The 27,062-nt window shown below is 43.3% G+C and overlaps 1 protein-coding gene across 8 annotated transcripts in view; it reads right to left on the reverse strand.

Moving 5' to 3' along the window:
* LOC126188912 (DNA polymerase iota) overlaps positions 1-27,062 on the reverse strand; it is a 67,262-nt gene that overhangs the window by 25,913 nt on the left and 14,287 nt on the right. For 2 of the 8 annotated variants that reach the window (XM_049930620.1, XM_049930616.1), the window contains exon 2: positions 7,798-7,886. The exons of the other annotated variants lie outside the window; for them this stretch is intronic. The gene's annotated coding sequence lies outside the window, so the exon portion shown is untranslated. The remainder of the gene's footprint in view (positions 1-7,797; positions 7,887-27,062) is intronic. 8 annotated transcript variants of the gene reach the window in all.

Genomic DNA, 27,062 nt, shown 5'->3' on the forward strand with positions numbered 1-27,062 from the left:
GTGCCCTATCCGGAGTCTAGTTAAAATTACCTCCTCCCGACGACGCGTTCGGGAGGAAGAGGTCCAAGCACAAGGAAGAGTTTTTACGTCCCGCAATTTATTTTGGGGAAGTGTCGACCAGTGCGCGTGCCATAAATGAACAACATGACGACATAAGACGCTCCATAGATCGGCGACGGGAATCGATAGAATAGCTGGCCGAAGAAGAGAGACTGCAGCCTTGGCTGCAATATCGGCCGCCTCATTTCCGCAGATACCAACGTGTCCCGGGAGCCAGAGGAACGCCACCGAGACGCCCCCCAGCGCAGACAGTCCTGAATCCGGTGGACCAGAGGGTGCACAGGGTAAAGAGCTTGGAGACTGAGGAGAGAGCTGAGAGAATCGGAGCAGATAACGTACTGTATCCGCTGATGGCGGCGGATGTAGTGGACAGCCTGGAGAACAGCGTAAAGTTCTGCAGTATAGACCGAACACTGGTCGGGAAGCCGAAAGTGATTTGGGGTGTCGCCAACAACATAGGCACTCCCTACACCTAACGATGTTTTCGGGCCGTCGGTGTAAATAAATGTGGCGTCCGTCATTTGTGAACATAGAGCAGCAAATGCCCGACGATAAACAAGTGAAGGGGTACCATCCTTGGGAAATCGACAAAGGTCACGGAGCAGGCAGATCCGGGGTCGGAGCCAAGGCGGTGCTGTACCCCAAGTTGTCAAGAAGGTTTTTGGAAAGCGGAAGGAAAGAGAATGGAGCAGTTGACGGAAACGGACTCCCGGTGGTAGTAGAGAGGAGGGGCGGCCTGCATACCCTACATCAAAGGAGGCGTCGAAAAATATGTCATGGGCTGGATTAGCAGGCATGGAAGACAGATGGCTGGCATAACGACTCAGAAGAACTGCTCGCCGATTGGACAGCGGAGGTTCAGCAGTCTCAGCATAAAGGCTTTCCACAGGGCTGGTGTAAAAAGCTCCAGACACTAAACGTAATCCACGGTGGTGGATAGAGTCGAGACACCGAAGAATAGACGGCCGAGCAGAGGAGTAGACTATGCTTCCATAGTCCAATTTCGAGCGCACTAAGGCGCGATAGAGGCGGAGAAGGACCACTCGGTCTGCTCCCCAGGAGGTACCATTCAGGACACGGAGGGTGTTGAGGGATCGCAGACAGCGAGCCGAAAGATACGAAATGTGGGAGGACCAGCATAGTTTCCTGTCAAACGTAAGAACCAAGAATTTAGCGACGTCTGAAAACGGAAGGTTGACAGGTCCTAGATGTAAGGAGGGTGGAAGAAACTCCTTACGTCGCCAAAAATTAACACAAACGGTGTTACTGGGAGAGAAACGGAAGCTGGTTTCGATGCTCCAAGAGTGGAGGCGATCGAGACATCCTTGAAGATGCCGTTCAAGAAGGCTGGTCCATTGAAAGCTGTAGTAGATCGCAAAATCGTCCACAAAGAGGGAGCCCGAGACATCAGGAAGGAGACAATCCATAATTGGATTGATGGCAATGGCAAACAGTACAACACTCAGCACGGAGCCCTGGGGTACCCCGTTTTCTTGGGAGAAAGTATGGGAGAGAGTAGTGTTCACCCGCACCCTAAATGTGCGCTCTGCCATAAATTCGCGAAGAAAAAGGGGCAGCCGACCTCGAAAGCCCCAAGAGAACAGTGTGCAGAGGATGCCCGTCCTCCAACAGGTATCGTATGCTCTCTCCAGATCAAAAAATATTGCTACTGTTTGGCGTTTCCGGAGAAAATTGTTCATGATGTGTTGAGGCAAACTAGATCCGCTTGGTGGAAGACGTCTAGCAATAGTGAGCCACATGGACAAGGATGTGGAGATCCCCAAAGCGGGTGGTGGGCATTGAAGTCCCCAACCAGCAAATAGGGGGGTGGAAGCTGACCAAGAAGATGAAGGAGATCAGCTCGTGCCATTGGTGTGGACGATGGAATGTATACAGTACAAAGAGAGAACGTGTATCCGGAAAGGGAAAGACGGACGGCGACAGCTTGGAAGGAAGTGTTTAAGGGGATTGGGTGATAATGGAGAGTATCATGGAGAAGAATCATGAGTCCTCCATGGGCGGGAGTGCCTTCAACAGAGGGGAGATCATATCGGACGGACTGAAAATGAGGGAGAACAAAGCGGTCATGGGGACGCAGCTTTGTTTCCTGAAGACAGAAGATGACCGGCGAGTAGGATCGTAAGAGGATCGACAATTCATCCCTATTGGCTCGAATGCCGTGGATATTCCAGTGGATAATGGACATGGGGTGAACAGAAAATGGAGGAATGTGACCAAAGTTGCTGTCAACTCAAAGACTGCTCGGAGCTAGCGACCGACAGCATGGAATGGCATTCAGCCGAAGGCAGAAGATCCTGATCCATAGGTTGGTCAGGAGCAGCTCCTGCCACCAGCAATCGGCCGGTTGACCGGCCACCAGCAGTGCGCCTCAGCGATACAGAAGACGGCCGAGGGCGATTTCCGCCAGGTGGTGCTGTATATGGGACACGCCTTGGCGGAGAAGGAGAGGAACTGGGTTTCTTTGTAGCCTTCTTAGAAGTATGATGTTTAGATGAAGGAGGAACCGATGGTTGGGAAGTTGCGGTACGTAAAAACTCTTCACGAGTATGCTCTTTTTTGGAAGGCTTGGTGTCTGACTTTTGGGCTCGAGATTTAGCAGAACCTGATGAAGGGTGAGCCATAGAGTGGGCAGGCGAAAGTGGTGAGGTTGAACGAGCAATCTTTGCGCTGGTCAATCTGACGACTGTGGCACTAAAGGTGAGGTCGCAAGTCTGCCTGGCCGCCTCCTTTGTTGGCCGAGGAGAAGCAAGGACAGTGCTGTATTTTCCTGTCTGAGGCACGGTGGGCTTGCGACTGGCGAATAATTTTCGAGCAGCAAAGGTCGACACCTTTTCCTTCACTCTTATTTCCTGGATGAGCTTTTCGTCCTTAAAAACGGGGCAATCTCGAGAGGAAGCAGCGTGGTCACCCATACAGTTGATGCAGCGCGGGGATGGAGGTGGACAAGCACCCTCGTGGGCATCCTTGCCACACGTAACACATTTGGCCGGATTGGAACAGGACTGGCTGGTGTGATTGAACCGCTGACACCGATAGCAACGCGTAGGGTTTGGGACATAAGGGCGAACGGAAATTATCTCATAGCCTGCTTTGATTTTCGATGGGAGTTGAACTTTGTCAAATGTCAAGAAGACAGTGCGGGTTGGAATGATGTTCGTGTCAACCCTTTTCATAACTCTATGAACAGCCGTTACGCCCTGCTCAGACAGGTAGTGCTGAATTTCTTCGTCAGACAATCCATCGAGGGAGCGTGTACAAACGACTCCACGCGAGGAATTTAAGGTACGGTGCGGTTCCACCCGGACAGGGAAGGTGTGGAGCAGAGAAGTACGCAGCAATTTTTGTGCCTGGAGGGCACTGACTGTTTCTAACAACAGGGTGCCATTCCGTAATCTGGAACAAGACTTTACAGGACCTGCAATTGCGTCGACACCTTTCTGAATAATGAAAGGCTTGACCGTGGAGAAGTCGTGACCTTCGTCAGACCGAGAAACAACAAGGAACTGTGGCAACGATGGAAGAACTGTCTGTGGCTGAGACTCAGTGAACTTACGTTTGTGAGCAGACATAGTGGAAGGTGAGGAAACCATTGTGGAAGAATCCCCCATGATTACCAGCGTCTCCGATGGCGCGCTCCTCCCTTGTGGGGGCCCTCACTGAGGGCACTCCCGCCTTAGGTGATTGTTCACACCTCAGGTCACACCTCCCGACAAACGGACGGAGGGACCAATCGGCACTTTCGGAAGGTATCAGCTCAGGTAATCACCCCTCCCTGGGCCTGGCCGTTACCAGGGGGTACGTACATGTCCTACCTGTCTACCCGGGGCGGGGAATTATGCGTTACCCCGTCACCGGCTACGCATGGAAGTGCGTGGGTCGCCTATTAGCTCGGGGTCCCGTGCTCGCTATGCACGTGTCCACAAAAGAGTTGTGAACCCCCTGGGGTTAATATAACAGATTTGTAACACACTCATGAAAGATGATGTTTTGTAGACAAATAATGCATGAATAGATGCAAGTCACTGTAGCAGAGGACACATATAGCTAGATCATATACTAAGCATGATAACCATATCCTGGAAATATACTTATTTCTCTAATACATATTTTCAATCATATCTGATCCAAACAGTTTCGCTCAGTGGTGATACCTCTTCACAAGAAAGGGAAAACTGCAATTAGTTGACTTCTAAAGCCTCATACTAATAATTAATAACTTCCTGTGGCTCAATGGCCTGGTTCAAGTCTTTTAATCTGACACCATGTCAGTGACTAATATGGCCCTAACCTACCCCAGTTATCCAACGGGGGAAAAGGGACCAACAGTTTAACATGGAATCCAAACGAGCCATTTTTGTAGTGTCTCCATCACACTGACAGGTGAATGTTAGACTGAGTTATCTGCGGTCTGACCAGAATGCAATTCTGTGACCTTTTTGTTTCCAGGCACATGCTTTAGCACTAGACTGCAAAGGCCAACAACAGAGTAACATTTTTTTACTTCATAAATAAGTGTGACATCAATTTTGTAATTTAATTAAAAGCATGCAGTGGTCTGTCAATGGATGTGCTGCAGTAGATACACCAGTAATTTTCTTATACAATTGTCTACAAAAATCTGCCACACTGACGTCTCTCTTGGGAGGTCAGGATCTGCCTGTCACAAGACAATTTAAAGGGGTGGTGACATAGGCACAACAATACATTACAAATCCAACTGGTTAGTGGCACCATGCGAGAGGCTCCAGACAGTGTAACAGTGAAGAATGAAAAAGTTTGTGAGGAAGATAAGACCAGGCACTCACAAATATCATCAAAGCAGAGAAGCAGCTACACTTTTTGCAGGGGTTCCTGTAAAGAGACGACAACCTCAAGAGATGCTGTTCTGTGATTTGGAAGACAATGGGAAACAATTCACATAATATTTCCTTAACACAAGCAGCTCTCTACTACAATGCAAGTGATAGCTTCCTCCTGGTAAAATGTTCCAGCAATTAAGTAGCCCCCGCCCCCCCCCCCCCCCTCCAATTCAGATCTCTGGGCTGGGAATACTTGGAAACAGCTATCTACACCTACATGCCTGCCATGATGTTCACATTTAACTGTTTGGCAAAGTGTCCCCAGAACCACTTTCAAGCAATTCTCGACCCTTCCACACTCAAACAGCATGTGAGAAAAAGGAACACCTACATCTTTCAGTGCGAGCTCTGATTTCTCTTATTTTATTATGGTGGTAATTTCTGCCGAAGCAGATTGGTGCCAACAAAATAGTTTCACACTCTGAAGAAAAAGTTGATTATTGGAATTTCATAAGCTGTCCTCTTAACTTTTTTGATGTCCTGCGTCAATCCTATCTAGTGCAGATCTCACACCACAGAAAGAGGGTGGACAAGCATAGTGTAAGCATTCCCCTTTTTATACGTGTTGTATTTTGTAAGTGTTCTGCAAATAAATCACAGTCTTTGGTTTGCTTTTCCCGCAACATTATCTATGTGATTATTCCAATTTAAGTTAATCGTAAATCGTAATCCCTAAGTATTTAGTTGAATTGACTGCCTTTAGGTTTGTGTGATTTATCATGTAACCAAAATTTAGAATGTTCCTCTTGGCATTCATGAGGACATTTCCACTTTTCCCACAATACAGATATTTTGTCCAAACCATTTTACAATTAGTTTTGATCTTCTGATAACTTTAAGACAGTAAATGACAGCATCATTTGCAAACCATCTTTGAGGGACACTCAGATGGTCGGTAGTGGCGTGGGAATAGGGGAAGTAAATGAGACTCATCAGTGGTTTTGTAGGATTTGTAGTAGAGATAGGAAGATACTAGAACAGGAGGGGAAAATTGCCGCCCTTCAGGCTGAGTTAGACAAGGCCAGGGGAGATCTTGACAGGTTAAGGAGGGAGAAGGGTAAAGAGAGGTGGGAAGTGGCAACAGGCAACAGGAGGAACAGGCCTAGAACTTTGTCTGACAGCTTTATGGTGAATGTGGAAAATAGATTTGACCTGTTGCTTCAGTCAGAAGCTGGTGAGCCTCAAGCAGTTGCAGATGTAGACAGGGCACAACAAACTTTCAGCAGCAAATTGAAAAGTAAGAATGTAGGGAAATCAGTAAAGCGAAAGAAAGTGTTGTTGTTAGGTAGTTCCCATGGAAGAGGTGTTGGCCAACTTTTGCAGGATGAACTAGGATCAGAATACCAGGTCACCAATTTTTTTAAACCTAGTGCTGGGCTGGAGCAGGTGACAGAGGATTTAGGATCACTTTCCAAAGATTTCACTAAGGAAGACACCGTGGTTATAGTGGGTGGGGCAGGTAACAGTATTGACAGAGATCCTGGGTACAGTATAGAGTGTGACCTGGCAAAGATTTCATCAGCATCGAAGCATACTAGTGTTGAGTTTGTATCTGTTCTTGGGCGCCATGACCGACCTCATTTGAACTCTTCTGTCAAGAGAGTTAATTTGGAGCTGGAACGGCTGCTCATGTCGAGTGCGGGGTCACACATTGGTGTGGTTCATGTTGATTCCCTCAGTAGGTGGGATTATACTAGGCATGGCCTTCACCTCAACAGGAAGGGGAAGGGTAAATTGGCTGGGGAAATAGCAGGAAAGTTAAAGGGGGGAGGCACTGTCATGAGTGGTAAAATACCAGTGGTTATAGGATTCAGGAAAGACCCTTTTTTAGGGTAGGGAGGACAGAAAGAAAGCAAATTTTAAGAGAGGTTAGAACTCAGATAAACCTTCAGTTTGAGAGAGAAATCAAAAAACATAATTCCAGCTTATTACATCAGCATAAACAGCCATTGGTTAAGAATTTTCAACTGTCAGCAGATATTTTAACTCCACTCAATTTTAACTCAGTCAATGTGAAACGTCAGCTATCGTTATTGCATCAAAATATTCGAGGACTGAGAAATAAAATTAATGAATTAACTATCTGCATAGATGAATTAGAGTCTTCAAACCCAGCTGACATAATCTGCCTCTCTGAACATCATGTGACCACTGGTATAGAACTTTTAAGTCTTACAGGGTTTAGGTTAGCATCTCACTTTTGTAGATCAGAAATGGAGAAAGGAGGAGTTGCCACATTCATCAGGAACTGTCATAAATTTAAGAACATAGACATTCATAAATTTTGCCTAGAACAGCATATGGAAGCATGTGCAACAGAATTAGAATTTCACAAAAAATCCTTCATAGTATTAAGTGTATATCGAGCACCTGCAGGTAACTTTAATCTGTTTGTAAACTACCTTGAAGCTGTACTGGCCCATTTAACAACCAAAAACAAAGAAATAGTGGTTGCTGGTGATTTCAATGTAGATTTCCTTAAAGACTCTCCCAATAAGAACTTATTTGAGTTAGTAACACTATCATTCAACTTAATTCCCACTGTAAAGTTCCCCACTAGGATAGCCACTTGCTCACAAACAGCCATTGATAATATCTTTATAGAAAAGTCCAATGAACAAAATTATATTACAAAACCAATAGTCAATGGCCTCTCAGACCATGACATGCAGTTCCTTCTGTTAAATGTTAATACTGAACAGGATATAAAATCTGTTAAATCTGAGCTCAAGAGGGTCATCAGTAAGCCAAAAATTGATTATTTTAGGACACTCCTCAGAGACATTCACTGAACTGATGTTTACAGTGCTCATGGCATGAATGAAAAATATAACATTTTTGCTAATAAAGTGCTTACCTTATTCGAACACTGCTTTCCCCCAAAACTTACCAAGGTTAGAGCAAAGTCTACAAAGAAGCCCTGGATTACTCGAGGAATAGGGGTATCTTGTAAAACAAAAAGAAAACTGTATCTGTCAATCCGAAACATTTCCAATGTTGATGCTATAGCACATTATAAGAAATACTGCAAAATATTAAAGACTGTAATACGGATGTCAAAGCAAATATATTACAAGGAAAAGATAGTCATATCATATAACAAAATAAAGACAATATGGGATATAGTGAAGGAGGAGACCGGTAGAACCAGGCATGAAGAGGAACAAATAGCATTAAGAGTAAATGATACATTGGTGACAGATGTGTATAGTGTTGCAGAACTTTTTAACAAACATTTTATAATTGTTACTGAAAAGATGGGGTTGTCAGGTTCAGTAGATGCTGCTATGGATTACCTTAGACCAGACATTTCAAGTAACTTCCATAATATGAATTTGACCCTCACTACCCCAACAGAAATAATGTCCATCATAAAATCTTTAAAATCAAAAACATCTAGTGGGTATGATGAAATATCAACAAAGTTAATTAAAGAATGTGATTCTGAGCTAAGTAACATATTAAGCTATCTGTGTAACCAGTCGTTTATCAGTGGAATATTTCCTGAGTGGCTGAAATATGCTGAAGTTAAGCCACTGTTTAAGAAGGGAGATAAAGAAATAGTATCAAATTTCCGTCCAATTTCACTGTTGCCAGCATTCTCAAAAATTTTCGAAAAAGTAATGTACAGTCGTCTTTATAACCATCTTATCTCAAATAACATACTGTCAAAGTCACAGTTTGGATTTCTAAAAGGTTCTGATATTGAGAAGGCTATCTACACTTACAGTGAAAATGTGCTTAATTCATTAGACAAAAAATTGCAGGCAACTGGTATATTGTGTGATCTGTCAAAGGCATTTGACTGTGTAAATCACAATATCCTTTTAAGTAAACTAAAATATTATAGTGTAACGGGAAATGCTGCAAAATGGTTCAAATCTTATATCTCTGGCAGGAAACAAAGGGTGTTATTAGGAAAGAGACATGTATCAAGCTATCAGGCATCATCCAACTGGGAACTAATTACATGTGGGGTCCCACAAGGTTCCATTTTGGGGCCCTTACTTTTTCTTGTGTATATCAATGACCTTTCATCAGTAACATTACCAGATGCCAAGTTTGTTTTGTTTGCCGATGATACAAACATTGCAATAAATAGCAAATCAAGTGTAGTCTTAGAAAGATCAGCCAATAAAATATTTGTGGACATTAATCACTGGTTCCTAGCCAATTCTTTGTCATTAAACTTTGAAAAAACACACTACATGCAGTTCAGAACTTGTAAGGGGTGTCCCAAGAGTATATGTCTAACATATGATGACAAGAAGATAGAAGAAGTGGACAGTGTTAAATTCTTGGGATTACAGCTTGATAATAAATTCAACTGGGAGGAGCACACCACAGAACTGCTGAAGCGTCTTAACAAATCTCTGTTCACAATGCGAATTTTGTCAGACATAGGGGATATAAAAATGAAAAAGTTGGCATACTATGCTTACTTTCATTCCATAATGTCATATGGAATTATTTTTTGGGGTAATTCATCAAGCCAAGCTAAAGCTTTCCGGGCACAAAAACGTGCAGTAAGAGTTATATGTAGTGTGAACTTAAGAACATCCTGCAGAAGCCTGTTTAGGGAACTAGGGATACTAACTACTGCTTCCCAATATATTTATTCCTTAATGAAATTTGTCATTAAAAATATATCACTTTTTCAAACCAACAGCTCAATTCATGGAATCAGTACTAGAAATAAGAATAATCTTCACAAGGATTTAAAGTCACTTAGTCTTGTACAAAAAGGTGTGCATTATTCAGGAACACACATTTTCAATAACTTGCCAGCAGCCATAAAAAGCTTAACAACCAATGAAATTCAGTTTAAGAGAAGCCTAAAGGATTTATTGGTGGCCAACTCCTTCTACTCCATTGATGAATTTCTTAGTAAAACCAACTGATTTGTATATAAGTACAACATAACTTCTGCACAATTTCAGTGCAGTAATGTGTTCACTGAAAATTTGTTTGTGTGTGTGTGTGTGTGTGTGTGTGTGTGTGTGTGTAAGTTTAATCTAACTTCTGCACCATTTCAGTGCAGTGTAATGTGTTCATTGTAAATAAGTATTATAGTAGTCGTATTACATGTTTATTACCTTATAAATCAATAAAAAACTTTATTTTAAATTCAGTGCATTAGTATTTGTAAAATGACTCTTAGTGTACATTAAAAAAAATGACGATCATTCCACTTGGGACCTGTGGAATGGTACATTAGCTTACTTGTTTTAGTTGTAAATATTTGTCGTGTATTGTTGTTTTTCTGACATGTTCCACATCCTGGAGGACCTCCTCACTACGGATCAATTGGAATGAAAGTAAATCTAATCTAATCTAATCTAAATTGTTCACATAGCTTATGAAGAGCACAGGGCCTGTAACACTTCCTTGGAGAACCCCAGATATCACTTTTTCACTAGATGACATCCCCTCAATTACTATGCACTGTAATTTTCCTGACGGGGAACCACAAATCCTTTTCCTGACAGTGAATCACGAATCCAGTCACACAACTCACAATCCATAGGAATATAATTTGATTAAAATCCACTTGTAAGAAGCTGTGTCGAATTCCATTTATAAACTCTGCCAGAGTGATGCCATTCCAGAAGTCCAACATAATCTCCAATCCCTACTTAAAGTCTTAGGCCCTTCCCATGACTCCATTTCCTATCTCACCCCCAAGATACCCCACACACCCACATTCTAAATGCTCCCAAAGATCCACAAATGCAATAATCATGGAGGCCTCATAGCAGCCGGTTATTGTGCCCTCAATGAACTTTCGTTCCTCACTGATCAACACTTCCAATCAAATGATCAAACTCTGGTCTCCCAAATCAAAAATAATGAAGTGTCATAGGCTTACCATAATCCATCAGAACAGGCCACCTGTGAAAGCAGTTGGGTCATACACAAGCTCTGCTGCAATTACTGCACAGCTTTTTTATATTGGTATGACTACCAACTAGCTATCCACCAGAAAGAACGGCCGCAGCTAAACTATGACCAAGAACAAATGTAACTGAACATTACGTGTTTGATTTTGATGGCTGCTTCACAATACAGGATACAGGCCACTTGGATCCTCTCCTCAAACACCAGTTTTTCTGAAATGTGCAGATGGGAGTTATCCTTGCAACACATTCTCCTCTCCCGAAATTATCCCTGCCTCAACCTATGGTTGGTTGGATAGTTGGTTTAAATGTGGGGGGGGGGGGGGGGGAGGGGGGAGAGAGTGACAATGGCGCAAGTAAAATAACTGAGACATACAAAACACAGTTGGAAGAAAGGAGAAAACCACGAAAATGACAGAAGGGCAACAAACACTAAAATGGACCAAATTGGACAAGAAAACCATAGACACACACAAAAACATGTAGAAGAGATCAAAACAAGAGAGCAAATTACCATGGCTGGCTGACCATGAGAATAAAAAGTAGAAGCCAGCCACTCTGCAACATATTAAAACCTCCACCCTAGCAGCATTAGGGTGTAGGACACAGAGGGACAAAGGACATGTGCTAAAACTTAGATCAAATGATAAAATCCACCCTAACGAATAAAACTTAAAACTAAAGCTGCTGCTGAGGCATCGTCACCTAACACCAAAGGTAGAGTGCTGGGAAAGTTAAAAGTCCGCCACAGAGTGGGTAAAAGTGGGCAGTCCAGCAACAGGTGGACGACCGTCATTTGTGAACCACGACGACACCGAGGTGGGTCCTCGCGACGAAGGAGGTAGCCATGCGTTAGCCACGTATGACCAATGCGGAGCCGGCAGAGGACAACTGATTACCTGTGGGAGGACCGCATGGAAGACTTCCACACATTCACAGTCTCCTTAATGACACACAGTTTGTTGTGTGTACTCTTATGCCATTCTGTCCCCCAAAGCCGAAAGACCCTGTGGCATAAGACAGAACCCAGGTCAGTTTTGGAGATGACCATCTCCAGAAGCAGTTTCCGCATAGCTTGTTTGGGCAGCCTGTCGGCAAGTTCGTTGCCTGGGATTCCGACGTGTCCTGGGGTCCACACAAACACCACTGCACAACGGGACCGTTCCAGGGCATAGATGGACTCCCGAATGGACGCTACCAAAGGATGGCGGGGGTAGCACTTGTTGTTAGCTTGTAGGCTGCTCAAGAAGTCAGTACACAGGAGAAATGACTCGCCAGGGCATGAGCAGATGTGCTCAAGAGCACTAGATATGGCTGCCAGATCTGCAGTGAAAACACTGCAGCCGTCTGGAAAGGAGTGCTGTTCAATATGTCCTCCATGAACATATACAAAGCCTATGTGACCATCAGCCGTCAAGCCGTCAGTGTAAACCACTTCATGGTCCCGGGACACGTCAAGAATCAAGAGGAAGTGGTAGTGGAGAGCCACAGGGATACTGGAGTGCTTAGGGCCATGCAAAAGGTCCAGGAGAATCTGCAGCCTAGGTGTACACCATGGAGGTGAGGTGTACGTGAATGGACCTCGAGGAGAGGTGGTAACGGGAAGGACTCAAGTTCAGATAGAAGGGACTGGACGCAAACCACAATCTTAAGCCCTGACCTGGGCCGCTGATGTGGGAGATGAACCGCTGTGGTTGGGAAAAGGAGACTGTAATTTGGATGCACAGGAGAACTACGAACGTGTGCAATGCAACTGGTGAGCAGCTGTGCACACCTAACCTTCAATGGAGGGACTCTGGCCTTCACCAGGACACTGGTCACCAGACTCGTTCTAAAAGCTCCCGTCACTAGGCAAACGCCACAGTGGTGCACTGGGTCGAGTGAAGGCAACGCTGAGGGTGCCGATGAACAATAAACCAGACTCACATAGACAAGGCGGGATTGAACAAGGACTCTGTCAGAGCTGCAGCAGTGTAGAGTGATCTGCAGCCCAGTTGGTGTTGCTCAGGCTGCAGAAGGCACTGAGGTGCTGCCAGCACTTCCGCTGAAGCTGACAAAGGTGAGGTAGCCAAGTCAATTGGGTATCGAAAACCAGTTCTAAGAATAGATATGTCTCCACTACAATAAGTGGATCATCATTAAGGAAAAGTTCTGGCTCTGGACAAATGGTGTGACGCCGACAGAAATGCATGAAACATGACTTTGCGGCTGAAAACTGGAAGCCGTGGGCTAGAGCCCATAACTGCATCTTGTGAACGGCTCCCTACAGGTGCCACCCAGCAACACCAGCGCTGGAGGAGCAGTACGAAATGCTGAAGTCATCCGCATACAGAGAAGGTGAGACCGACGGCCCTACAGCTGCTGCTAGACCGTGAATAGCCACTAAAAATCCAGACACACTGAATACAGAGCCCTGCAGAATGCCATTCTCCTGAATATATGGGGGAACTATGGGAGGCACCAACTTGGACACAAAAAGTACGGAGTGACAGGAAGTTTTGGACAAAAATCAGGAGTGGGCCCCGGAGACCTCACTCATACAATGGATATGGATATGATGTTGCCAGGTCATGTCGTATGCTTTACATAAGTCAAAAAGATGGTAACCAGATGTTGGCATCTGGAAAAGGCTGTTCAGATGGCAGACTCGAGGGGCACAAGATTATCAGTAGTACAGCGAACCTGGCGGGAGCCACCCTGACATGGAGCCAGTAGGCCACGTGACTCCAGGACTCAACCCAACCACCGACACAACATACGTTCCAGCAGCTTACAAAGGAAGTTGGTGAGGCTGATGGGCCAGTAGCTATCTACATCAAGTAGGTTTTGACTGGGTTTGAGCACCAGAATGATAGTGCTCTCCTGCCATTGTGATGAAAAGACGCCATTGCACCAGATTCAGTTGAAGATGACGAGGATATGTCACTTGCAGTCAGACGAGAGATGTTTAATCATCTGACTATGGATCCAATCTGACCAAGGATCTCTGTTGGGGAAATGTGCAAGGGCACCGAGGAGATCCCACTCTGTAAATGGGGCATTATAGGGTTCACTGTGGTGTGTAGTGAACGAGAGGACTTTCCTTTCAATCCACCGTTTGAGAGGGTGGCGGGTAGCTCTCCAACACAGTGCCTCGAGCAAAGTGCTCGGCAATCGCATTTGTGTCGGCAGATAACACGCCATTGATGTTAAAGACAGGGATACCTGTTGGGGTCTGGTACCCAAAAAGACATATGATATTCATCCAGACTTGGGAAGGTGACATATGGAACACAATGGTCGACACATACATCTCCCAACACTCCTGTTTCCAGCATTTTATAAGCTGGCGAACGCGGGCATGGTGCCGCTTAAAGGCTATTAGGTGCTCTAGGGAAGGGTGCCACTTATGTCCCTGTAGAGTTAGCCAATGCTCTTGAATTGCCTCAGCGACTTCCTGCAACCACCAAGGGACTGTCTTTCACCGGGGGCACCCTAAAGGATGAAGGATCTCGTTTTCCGCTGCAGAAATGACCATTGTAGTGGCCTGCTCAACGACAACATCGATGGTACCTAGTGGGGGAGATTCACCAGCGACAGCAGAGGTGATGGCTTTACGTCACAGCGGTAGACCATTACCTTGACCTTCTCGGGTAATGTGTCACCCTTGAAGGCCAAGATGAAGGCACCGGTGGCAACCTGATTATCCCTTGGACCCCGGCGGACACGCCAGATGAAATGGACACCTCACAGTTCTAAATTGGTGTGCAGCTCATCATCAGACTGCAAAAGAAGGTCCCAGTGAAATATGATACCCTGGACCATATTTAAGCTCTTGTGGGGTGTGATGGTAACAGAAACATCCCCAAGCTTGTCACAGGCGAGTAGTGCCCGTGATTGGGCAGAGGATATTGTTCGGATCAAGACCAACCCTGACCACATTTTGGACAAGCTCTCCACCTCTCCAAACTTGTCCTCTAAATGCTCCAAAAATACTGAGGTTTCACTGACAAGAAAGATTCCCCATCAAGTTTCGAAGTTTCGTACATGCAAGGTACCGGGGTGAATAAGCTTTGCTGCCATCCTTAGCCTGACATTCCTCCCATGGTGTGGTTAGGAAGGTGGGCGGAGGGGGGGGGGGGGGGGATGATTTGGGGTCGTATTTCTTAGCATTGAATTTAGACCTTGGCCACTTAGAGATTGCTGGTGTTTGACCACCAGCAAGAGATGACGTACACTTCATGGCGTGTCATCTGCCCTGATGCCAACCACTCCGACCAGGAACCCTTCCCACAGGCTCTGCCCAGCCACAACAAAGGCCACCTGGCAGGATGGCCATTGCTGGGAGTCCCAATGCCCCAGGGTGACAGGCATCTACTCTTTGGCATATGTGGGGAGTTAGCAGTGCAGCGATCAGGAGAGCGATTCCTGTGTGGTCAGGGGGCTACAGCCAACAGGGTACATGGCGGCCCACCGCAATGGACTGGCTGCCTTGCTGGATATCTGGTGCAAGCGAGCTAAGAAGTCCACTATCGTCGACAGTGCTGAAAGCGATACTGCACAGAGGATGGAAGCAAATGCACCCAGGAGGGTGACCTCGCCCAACAGCTGGAGAATGAGAGGAAGTGCAGATCCACGTCCATGAAGAATGCGAGAGGTCTCAGCGCACGATGGACACTATGCACCATGTAAGGCACCCTTCCCCAATTGGCTCGCTCTTTAGGAAAATTTTAAAAAATAGTGGTCAAACTCTTCAGGGGACAATCACGTAAAGGCCTTAAACGTGTGAGACTCCTTTTAGTCACCTCTTACGACAGACAGGAATATCTCGGGCCTATTCTAACACCCGGACTCGCAGAGGGCTCAACCTATGATTATCTACTGTCCCACATCCTACACTAAACAGTTTACATTCCCTCTGTCCTATCACCTCCTCCCAATTCACGTCCTTTCACCCTACTGTGCACCATTCTCTGGCAAAGCACCCATCAGTCTTTTCCCCCTCTCTGTTCCTCTCCGTTTTTCCACCACCCACCCACAGCCTCTCAATGCTGCGCTTGGCAGCCCTGTCCTGCTGCCTTCCAATCCCTACATGATCTGCCAGACAGTGCTCTTCCCTCCCCCCATCTGCACCCTATTATTCCTCCCACTTCCCCACTTCCTTGCCCCTCTCCAAACTACTGCTTTTGTTCAACAAAACAGTCACATTCCGGCATTAGTGGCCGAGGTAGCAGTTGTGTGCTTGCTTGAGTATATATATATATACACACACACCCTAGCCGAGCCTCAGGTACAGGGCGGGTCGCAGGTGGCGGATAGCGAACGATCCATCAGATATGGTGGACAGCTGTGAATAAGGGGAAATCCAAATCAGCAGTCCCGGACCGAGGCGGCAGCATCATGAGGGTGTGGGAGGGTGACTTTTGGCAAGGGTCACACTCATTCAAAAACCACAGAACCCGAAGACGTTGCTGTGTCATGGCGAGTAAGTGCCGCCATTACAATAAGCACTGTCAACACCCAAATCCAGGACGCGTCTGAAGTGGGAACCATCGGCATCCTGGTCAGCATCTGTTCACACAATGTGCGGCTGGTCATAATGCGCCAGGAACTAACAATCCCTGGTTCTAAACACCCAGTGGAAACACTGGACCAACTTGATTACAAGCAAGTATGACTCGTGCAAGTAATAACAACATTACCCCAGGTGGTAACCAATCCACCCATCAACAGATGGCAACCAGGAATTCGGATTCTGGGGAACCTGGACTTACACGATTACATCAGAGAAAGTCGGAGCTCTCTGGCAAACTTCCACTCAAAACACCTACATACATTGGAACCTTTAACATAAATACATTAATCCTACCGGGAAAACTTCTAAACCTTACAACAGAACTTGAAAAGCAAAAGATAGTAATACTAGCTTTACAGGAGACACGTTTTACAGATGAAGAAACATCAGATTATGGCAACTATCGCATCTTTAAGAGCAAGACGGATAAACGAATCTGAAGAGGAGCCCCCCATCTCGGGATGGCGTTTATCATACACAAGAGCGTGCTCAGCTCCATCAAGGAAGTTACTCCCGTAAATAATAGGATAATGACGATGCGCTTACAATGTGCCAACAAAACATACACAATGGTTAATGTTCATGCTCCCACAAACGGAGACAACAAGAAAAACCCCATAGAAACAGAAAAGTTCTGGGAAAATTTGGAGAATATAATGGCCAAGATTCCAAAAGATGATACAAAAGTTCTACTCGGCGATTTTAATGCCCAAATTGGTAGAGAGAAAATCCACCAAAAAACCGTAGGCAAATATCCTGCACATAAATTTACCAATAAAAATGGTACAAGGCTCGTCGAACTATGTAAGCAGAATAACCTGAAGATAATGTCAACATCTCTAAGAAAATGTCCAAGAAAACAAAAGACATGGAGATCTCCTATACAACAAATTGGCGAGTTTCAAATAGATCATGTGGCGATTTCATACCCAGTACAAAAAGAAATTTACGACGTCCAAGTACGCAGAGGAGCAAACATTGATTCAGACCATTACATAACTAGAATTAAAATCAAGTTTACAGCACGAAGAAGTCATCAGAAGAAAACAGAAATACAGAAATATGACACCAAGAAGATTAAAGAATCTAAAGTAAAAGAAGAATGGGAGAAGGAAAAGGCAAACACATGGGAAGAATTTCATTCTAAAATCACGCGAATAGCTAAGGAAACTATTCCCTTGAAAAAGATATTCAAACACCCTTGGTGGGATTCAGACTGTGAAAATGCATTGGAAAGGAGAAAAAAGGCATTTCAAGAATATAACAGTAAAAAATCACAAGAAAGTCTACATTTATTTAACGAGGTTAGAAAACAGGTTTCAAAATCTATTAGGCAAGCAAAAAGGAAGTACTCAAAGGCACAATTGGATGCCATAGAAGAAAATTTCCAAAACTATAATACAAGAGACTTCTACAGAACTTTCGCAGATAAAATACGAGGATATATCCCTCAAAATTTATGTTTCAGAAAACCAGATGGTAAATTAGCCCTAACAAACCAGGAAAACTGTCAAGTATTGGCTCAATATTTTTCTAACCTACTAAATTGCCCAGAACCTAGTTTAAGGTTTCCCAAAGAAATCAGTGCCAACGCTCAACCGGATTCATTACCACCAACACAGAAAGAAATCAAATGTCACATTAAAAACTTAAAAAAATAATAGAACATCTGGCGAAGATGGCATTGTTGCAGAGCTATTAAAAAACCTAGAACCAAAGACGTTGCAAGAGCTCACAAAAATAATAACAAAAATATGGGAAACAGAAAAATTACCAGAGGATTGGAAATGTGCCCTTATTCACCCGTTACATAAAAAAGGAGACAGAACAAATGTCAATAACTACAGGGGAATCTCACTTTTACAAGTCACCTACAAAATTCTCTCAACACGCCTGCTGAAAAGAACACAAGAGCAGCTGGAACGCCAAATTGGTGATTATCAAGCAGGCTTCCGCCCCGGTCGCTCATGCATAGAACAAATATTTAATTTAAAGACAATATTAAAACACAAAGCAATTAGAAATGCCCCCATAATTTGTACATTTGTAGATTTTAAGAAAGCCTATGACTCAATTGACCGGCAATCTTTGTTTAACATTTTAGAGGAACTTGGACTTGACTCCAAAACACTAAGGCTTATCAAAGAATCACTGACAGACACTGTATCTAAAGTTAAATTCAGGGGAGAAATCTCTGAACCTTTTCTTATAAAAACTGGAGTACGTCAAGGTGACGGGCTATCTCCACTTCTGTTTAATATAGTCCTGGATAAAGTCATTAAGGAATGGGAAAAAGAATTAAAAAATCAATCCTACTGGAAACCAATCCATCTTGGTAGAACCAAAGACAACGTGGAGGTATCTTGTTTAGCATTCGCGGACGACTTGGCCATACTTGCAGATGATGAAGAAATCGCCACCAAACAAATAGAGATCCTTAAGGAATGCGCGGATAAAGTAGGTTTACAAATTTCGTTTCAAAAGACAGAATTTTTCTGTACGAAATTCCATATACACAGTTTGAACACAAAATATGGAAAAATAAATAGAGTAAAACATTTTAAATACCTAGGTGAAATTTTGGAGCCAACCGGAGGAGAGAAAGTTGCACAGAAGATCAGACAACAGAAAATGAAGAGAGCATATGGTATGACACATGAAATATACAATAAAAAATGCATCTCCTCGAACACAAAAATCAGACACTACTGCGCAGTAATTAAGCCAGCAGCACTATATGCTAGTGAAACGCTCACACTCCACACAAAATGTGACTTAGAAAAAATACTAAAAGAAGAACGCAAAATTATGAGAAAGATTTTAGGTCCAAAATTAACAGAAAAAGGATACCGGATACAATCAAGAAGAACCACAGAATCTATATCAAACCTGGCAGCAGACATAAGAAGGCGAAGATTAAAATTTTATGGACATGTCACTAGACTTCCCCCCACACGACTCACCAACAGAATTCTCACTTACATAGAAAAAGTCAAATCAACAACACCATGGATTAGCCAAGTAAAATTAGATTTACAAAAAGCAAATATTGAACTTAAAGATGTCAAAGATAGAAAAACTTTTAGAAATAAGGTGGAAAAGTGGATTGTATTGTCGGAGAAGGAAGCACTAAAGAGACCAGGAACAAAATGGACAGAAGAAAGAAAAAGAAAACATGGAGAACGAATGAAAGAAGTATGGAAGAAACGACGTCAGAAAGCTTTGCGTGATCCTTCTGGGTACATTCGCGATAAGTATATATATATATATATATAAAAATAGAGGGAAACATTCCACGTGGGAAAAATATATCTAAAAAGAAAGATGATGAGACTTACCAAACCAAAGCGCAGGCAGGTCGATAGACACACAAACAAACACAAACATACACACAAAATTCTAGCTTTCGCAACCAACGGTTGCCTCGTCAGGAAAGAGGGAAGGAGAGGGAAAGACGAAAGGATTTGGGTTTTAAGGGAGAGGGTAAGGAGTCATTCCAATCCTGGGAGCGGAAAGACATACCTTAGGGGGAAAAAAGGACGGGTATACACTTGCGCACACACACACATATCCATTCACACATATACAGACACAAGCAGACATATACAGAGGCAAAGAGTTTGGGCAGAGATGTCAGTCGAGGCGGAAGTGCAGAGGCAAAGATGTTGTTGAATGACAGGTGAGGTATGAGTGGCGGCAACTTGAAATTAGCGGAGATTGAGGCCTGGTGGATAACGGGAAGAGAGGATATATTGAAGAGCAAGTTCCCATCTCCGGAGTTCGGATAGGTTGGTGTTAGTGGGAAGTATCCAGATAACCCGGACGGTGTAACACTGTGCCAAGATGTTCTGGCCATGCACCAAGGCATGTTTAGCCACAGGGTGATCCTCATTACCAACAAACACTGTCTGCCTGTGTCCATTCATGCGAATGGACAGTTTGTTGCTGGTCATTCCCACATAGAATGCGTCACAGTGTAGGCAGGTCAGTTGGTAGATCACGTGGGTGCTTTCACACGTGGCTCTGCCTTTGATCATGTACACCTTCCGGATTACAGGACTGGAGAACCATTACACCAACAACCTGACAACAGCTTTCGCATCCCGCAACTACCCTCCCGACCTGGTACAGAAGCAAATAACCAGAACCACTTCCTCATCCTCTCAAACCCAGAACCTCCCACAGAAGAACCACAAAAGTGCCCCAATTGTGACAGGATACTTTCCGGGACTGGATCAGACTCTGAATGTGGCTCTCCAGCAGGGATACGACTTCCTCAAATCCTGTCCTTAAATGAGATCCATCCTTCATGAAATCCTCCCCACTCCACCAAGAGTGTCTTTCCGCCGTCCACCTAACCTTCGTAACCTCTTAGTTCATCCCTATGAAATCCCCAAACCACCTTCCCTACCCTCTGGCTCCTACCCTTGTAACCGCCCCCGGTGTAAAACCTGTCCCATGCATCGTCCCACCACCACCTACTACAGTCCTGTAACAAGGAAGGTGTACACGATCAAAGGCAGAGCCACGTGTGAAAGCACCCACGTGATCTACCAACTGACCTGAAAGATGATGAGACTTACCAAACAAATATATATATATATATATATATATATATATATATATATATATATATATATATATATATATATATAAAAAGAAAGATGATGAGACTTACCAAACAAAAGCGCTGGCAGGTCGATAGACACACAAACAAACACAAACATACACACAAAATTCTAGCTTTCGCAACCAACGGTTGCCTCGTCAGGAAAGAGGGAAGGAGAAGGAAAGACAAAAGGATATGGGTTTTAAGGGAGAGGGTAAGGAGTCATTCCAATCCCGGGAGCGGAAAGACTTCAAATATATATATATTGCAGACGACTTGGTTATTCTAACGCAGGACATCCAAATTGCTCAGAAACAAATAGAAATTCTTAAAGAAACAGCAGAAAGAGTAGGTCTCCAAATCTCATTTCAAAAAACACAGTATATGACTAGCAACAAACTGGCACCCAAACTTTTGGAAACTAAGTATGGAAAAATCAAAAGAGTTTCGCAATTCAAATATTTAGGTGAAACAATCTCAGAGACTGGTCTAGAAAAAATTGGAAATGAAATTCGTTGTCAAAAGATGGAGACAGCTTTTAGACTTACAAAAGACATCTACAACAAAAAATGTCTCTCGAGGTACTCTAAATTGAGACATTACAACACGGTCATAAAACCAGAGTGCCTTTATGGGGCTGAAACGCTAATTTTAAACAGAAAAAAGGACATTCAAGAAATCCAAAAAAGAGAAAGAAAAGTAATCAGAAAAATTCTAGGTCCAAAATATACTGAAGAAGGAACATACAGGCTAAGAGCAAATAGTGAAATTCAACAATACACCAGCATATATTCGGATATGAAAAAACGCAGATTAAAATTTTATGGGCATATTAAAAGAATGGATGCTACCAGACTAACTAAACAAGTAGTGGAATTCTACGAAAATCGAAGTAAAGCTAAATTTGAGACAATAAAATGGATTGCTGCTATAAAAGAGGACATGAAAGAGGCAGATATAAAACAAGATGAAATTCAAGACAGAAAATTATTTAGGCAAAAAATTCATGACTGGGTAGTTGGTCAAGCTGAAAAACCAAAGAAAACTGTAACCACATGGTCTGATGAAAGGAAAAGAGCTCATTCCGAGAGAATGAAAACAATTTCGGCAGAGAGAAAGTCTAAAAGAAAATAACTGAATGCCCCGTGATTGTACTTCGCGTGGTCCAGTAGGGCCCAAACGTGAATAATTATATATATATATAATAGAGGGAAACATTCCACGTGGGAAAAATATATTTAAAAAGAAAGATGATGAGACTTACCAAACAAAAGCGCTGGCAGGTCGATAGACACACAAACAAACACAAACATACACACAAAATCTAGCTTTCGCAACCAACGGTTGCCTCGTCAGGAAAGAGGGAAGGAGAAGGAAAGACAAAAGGATATGGGTTTTAAGGGAGAGGGTAAGGAGTCATTCCAATCCCGGGAGCGGAAAGACTTACCTTAAGGGGAAAAAAGGACAGGTATACACTCGCACACACACACATATCCATCCATACATACAAGACACAAGCAGACATTTGTAAAGGCAAAGAGTTTGAGCAGAGATGTCAGTCGGGACGGAAGTACAGAGGCAAAGATGATGTTGAAAGACAGGTGAGGTATGAGCGGCGGCAGATTGAAATTAGGAATTAGCGGAGATTGAGGCCTGGCGGATAGCGAGAAGAGAGGATATGCTGAAGGGCAAGTTCCCATCTCTGGAGATGGGAACTTGCCCTTCAGCATATCCTCTCTTCTCGCTATCCGCCAGGCCTCAATCTCCGCTAATTCCTAATTTCAATCTGCCGCCGCTCATACCTCACCTGTCTTTCAACATCATCTTTGCCTCTGTACTTCCGTCCCGACTGACATCTCTGCTCAAACTCTTTGCCTTTACAAATGTCTGCTTGTGTCTTGTATGTATGGATGGATATGTGTGTGTGTGTGCGCGAGTGTATACCTGTCCTTTTTTCCCCTTAAGGTAAGTCTTTCCGCTCCCGGGATTGGAATGACTCCTTACCCTCTCCCTTAAAACCCATATCCTTTTGTCTTTCCTTCTCCTTCCCTCTTTCCTGACGAGGCAACCGTTGGTTGCGAAAGCTAGATTTTGTGTGTATGTTTGTGTTTGTTTGTGTGTCTATCGACCTGCCAGCGCTTTTGTTTGGTAAGTCTCATCATCTTTCTTTTTAAATATAATTTTATATATATATATATGTGTGTGTGTGTGTGTGTGTGTGTGTGTGTGTGTGTGTGTGTGTGGTTTTCCTTTCTTTTCCGGAGAAGGAAACTGATGGAATGGCCTTAAATAGATTTTGTAAAACAGTGGGAAATATACTAAGACTGAAAAAGAGGCAGCCATGGATAACAAATGAAATACTGAAATTAATAAAGGAAGGAAAAAAATTTAAAAATGTTTTAAGTGAACAGCAGCAACATACTAACTTTGAAATGAAATTGTATGAAAACAGGAAAGTTAGAGAAGCATGAAAGGAAGATACAGCAAAATTGTTACAAAATTGAAACAGTGTAATGTAGATGTTACACGCAGATGAATAAATAATTATCATAAGGATACACAGTCAGGAATACCAATGTTTGCAGTTCAGAAGGTAACAGACTAATGGAAGCAGAAAATAAGGGGAGAAGATGGGCACTTCATGGCGTGTCATCTGCCCTGATGCCACCCACTCCGACCAGGAACCCTTCCCACAGGCTCTGCCCAGCCACAGCGAAGGCCACCTGGCAGGATGGCCATTGCTGGGAGTCCCAATGCCCCAAGGTGACAGGCATCTACTCTTTGGCATATGTGGGGAGTTAGCGGTGCAGCGATCAGGAGCACGATCCCTGTGTGGTCAGGGGGCTACAGCCAACAGGGTACATGGCGGCCCCACATGGCTGCAAGGATTAAACTCATGAACAAAACTTGTGTTACTAGGGAAGTTCTATCTGATTTTGAAAGGAATGTAATAACTACACTACACAAGAAAGCCAGAGTGGTTAGAAGTGAAAATTACAGCATAGTATCGTGTGCATAAAAGATTAACAATACCTAGACCAAATAATGGAAAGGAAAATAGAAAGTAGATTAGGAGAGTACCAGTTTCATTTTACAAGAAGCAGAAACCAGTTTAGCAATGAAATTAGTGACAGACACTAGTTTCAGGACAAAAAAATTAAACATGTATTGTATTCAGAAATTTGGAGAAGACCTTTGCTTATGTGAAATGGAATAAAATGTTTTCCATTCTTCGTTGGTGTGGCATCAATTACAGGGATGGAAGGGTAATCAATACGCTTAATTTAAAACAGACTGACTTAGCCAGAACTGACAAAATGATACAAAATGGCAAAAATCGGGAAAGGTGTAAGGCGTTGCTGCCCATTGCATTGTCACCACTGAGAGGAGGCTGTGAGTGAACTAAAGAAATGTCAGAATTCTTTGGCACAGGCAGATAAATCTGCAGAGGAGTTTTCTGATGGAGCTGCAGTGCTGCAACTGAACAGGAACTGACCAGGTGCTCAATGAAATAGAAAGTGTGTTAGCTGACAGTTACAATGCGCACAGAAAGAAACAAGAAAACAAATGCAACGCAGAAAGAAACAAGAAAACAAATGCAACAGTGTGAACAACAGGACATGTTCGACACCTGAATGTTAAACTTGGGCAAGAGACTCTTGAAGGGGTGTACAACTTTTTGCAATCTCTGAACTAGTACAGAAAAAGAAGGTAGATGCAAAAAAGACATAATAAGAACTGCACAAGGCAAAAGAACTTTCCATAAAAAGAAACAGCTATTAATATCCAAAAATATAAACCTCGAGATCAGAAAAGAGATTCATGAAATACAATGAAATCACATTTATACGTTTCTCAGCTCGTACATTTTACGCACTTTTTACATTGTATACTGCGCACTTTTTCAATTTTGCATACAAATTTACCCCACATCCATGTTTTCCATTTATACGTTTTCGCACTTTTATGCTATTATTTTTACTACTCCACAGCCATTTTTGTCACACTTATACATTATAAAATACAAGAACTCGTCTTGAAATGTTTTGTATGTGGTGTGGCCAGTAATTATTGGTTTGCTAACTGCACGCAAAGTCACAGTTATTATTGCGGGCCTTAGCAACAGTACACATGGTGGCACTGTTGTTGTTGACCTTATGGCAGTCCGTTTCAGATCGAATAACTTGGCGGAACACTGCTCCCAATAGCGGCCTTCACACAATGCCACTTTGGGGTGCTGTTGACTGGCCAAGCAGCAGGTTGCCGATTATGAACAGCCAGCACGAGACATCAGCGAAAACAGCAGCAGTATCGGCAGCGTCAAAGTTGTTCACAGCAACAGCTGCACCTGTTTTCGGTGGCAGCATGACATGCCACACTGTGTGAATGCAAGAGCGCTGCAGAGTAGCGTTTCTTAATAGCGTTGTGAAATGGGGCCCTAAGGAGGGGGAATGCTGCCGTGGTCCAACTATCACACAATACACCCAGTGGCACTTGACGGCAGTGCAAACAGGTGGAGCACAGTGAATGAAATATGGAGAGTTTTTTTGCAAGGCGAGAACTGAATCTTTTTTATTGTAATTTCCAATTTTTGTGCATTCGAAAATGATGAGTTCACCACAAAATAAAAGAAAATGTTTTTCCATCAGGAGAAAGTAAACATAATTGAAGAAGTGCAAAGAAGTCCTACTGAAGGTTAGGACACTCTTTACATATACACACACACACACACACACACACACACACACACACACACACAAACTTCGTATGCACATTCCCAGTCAGTTCCTTCTGAATGTTACTAACTTTTTGGAACAGATCTCTAAATTAAATTAAGTGCAAATATGTATAAGTATCTTTTAAATTTGGTTTTCTTATCTAGGCAATGCGGTACATAAGGACTGCAGGGGATCAATTAGAGCCAAACACAATATGCAAGTGCTTTCAAAAAGCGGACATCACAAAAGATGAAACTCAAGCTTACCCAGAAAACGCTGAACATTTTGATATAAATTTTGATGTACCGGTACCAGAAGACAATGAATAGGCTCGTATGTCAAATGGAATTGATTTTGATGATTTTGTTGATTTGATGCTGATACTGTCATGTGTTGCGTACAAAATAAGGATGAAATAATTAAATAAACACTTCTGAGGAATTCGAAGAATCAGATGGTCAATCTGTGGACCCACACAGTCTGTCAGAATCACTTACTGCACTGGATGTAACACAATGCTACATAAGATCAAGAAATGTTAGTGTTGACAAGATGTGAAAAGTGACTGCATATGAAAACTTTATGAAGGCAGTATTGGTTCCAAAAAACAAACCACATCTGATTCATTCTTTAGGCCTAAATAATTTTAATTGTCCATAACTTAGGCATAAGCCTATTTGAACTACCGTACCCATTACTGTACAATGTATATATCTTCTGTTGCACACACTTGAGTTTAATAGAAATATATTAAGAAGTTTCATTTTAATGTTAATCTCACTTGTATATTTATTTTATCACCCCCTTCAAAAATTTATAAATGAGGTTTTACTGTACTATGTTTTTAGCACATATGCATGAATGCACCCATGGTCTAGGGGTTAGCTGGCATGGTAGTTCAGTGTGCTTGGTCAGAGGGTTTGTTGTCCTCTGTAAAAAAAAACACTGAGTGAAAGGATCGAAACAAATGCAATGAACAAAATGAGATTAATGTCTTTGATCAGTGATCAAAATGTCCTCAGCTCCGGGTTCAAAATTGGCCACTGCTTAAATTTTGATTATTAATCAGCACTGGTGGCTGAAGACTTCTGGCATAAGACGCCATCCTCATTCTGCCAACAGCCTTTTCAAAGAGAGCGGAGGAGCGGACAGAGTTTCAGGGCACTCTCTTGTCCTTGGGGTGGGAAACTGCCCCTGAAGGTGGAAGAATCAGCAATGATCAACAGCATGAGGATGCAGAAGGCAGTGGAAACCACTGCATTAAAGACATATAATGTGTATTCACAGGACATGTGGCCTATTACTCAAAAAGTGACATGATAATCTCTCCACTGGCAAAAGATT

The sequence above is a fragment of the Schistocerca cancellata genome, chromosome 5 (genome assembly GCF_023864275.1).
Source record: "Schistocerca cancellata isolate TAMUIC-IGC-003103 chromosome 5, iqSchCanc2.1, whole genome shotgun sequence".
NCBI classification, from domain to species: Eukaryota; Metazoa; Arthropoda; class Insecta; order Orthoptera; family Acrididae; genus Schistocerca; species Schistocerca cancellata.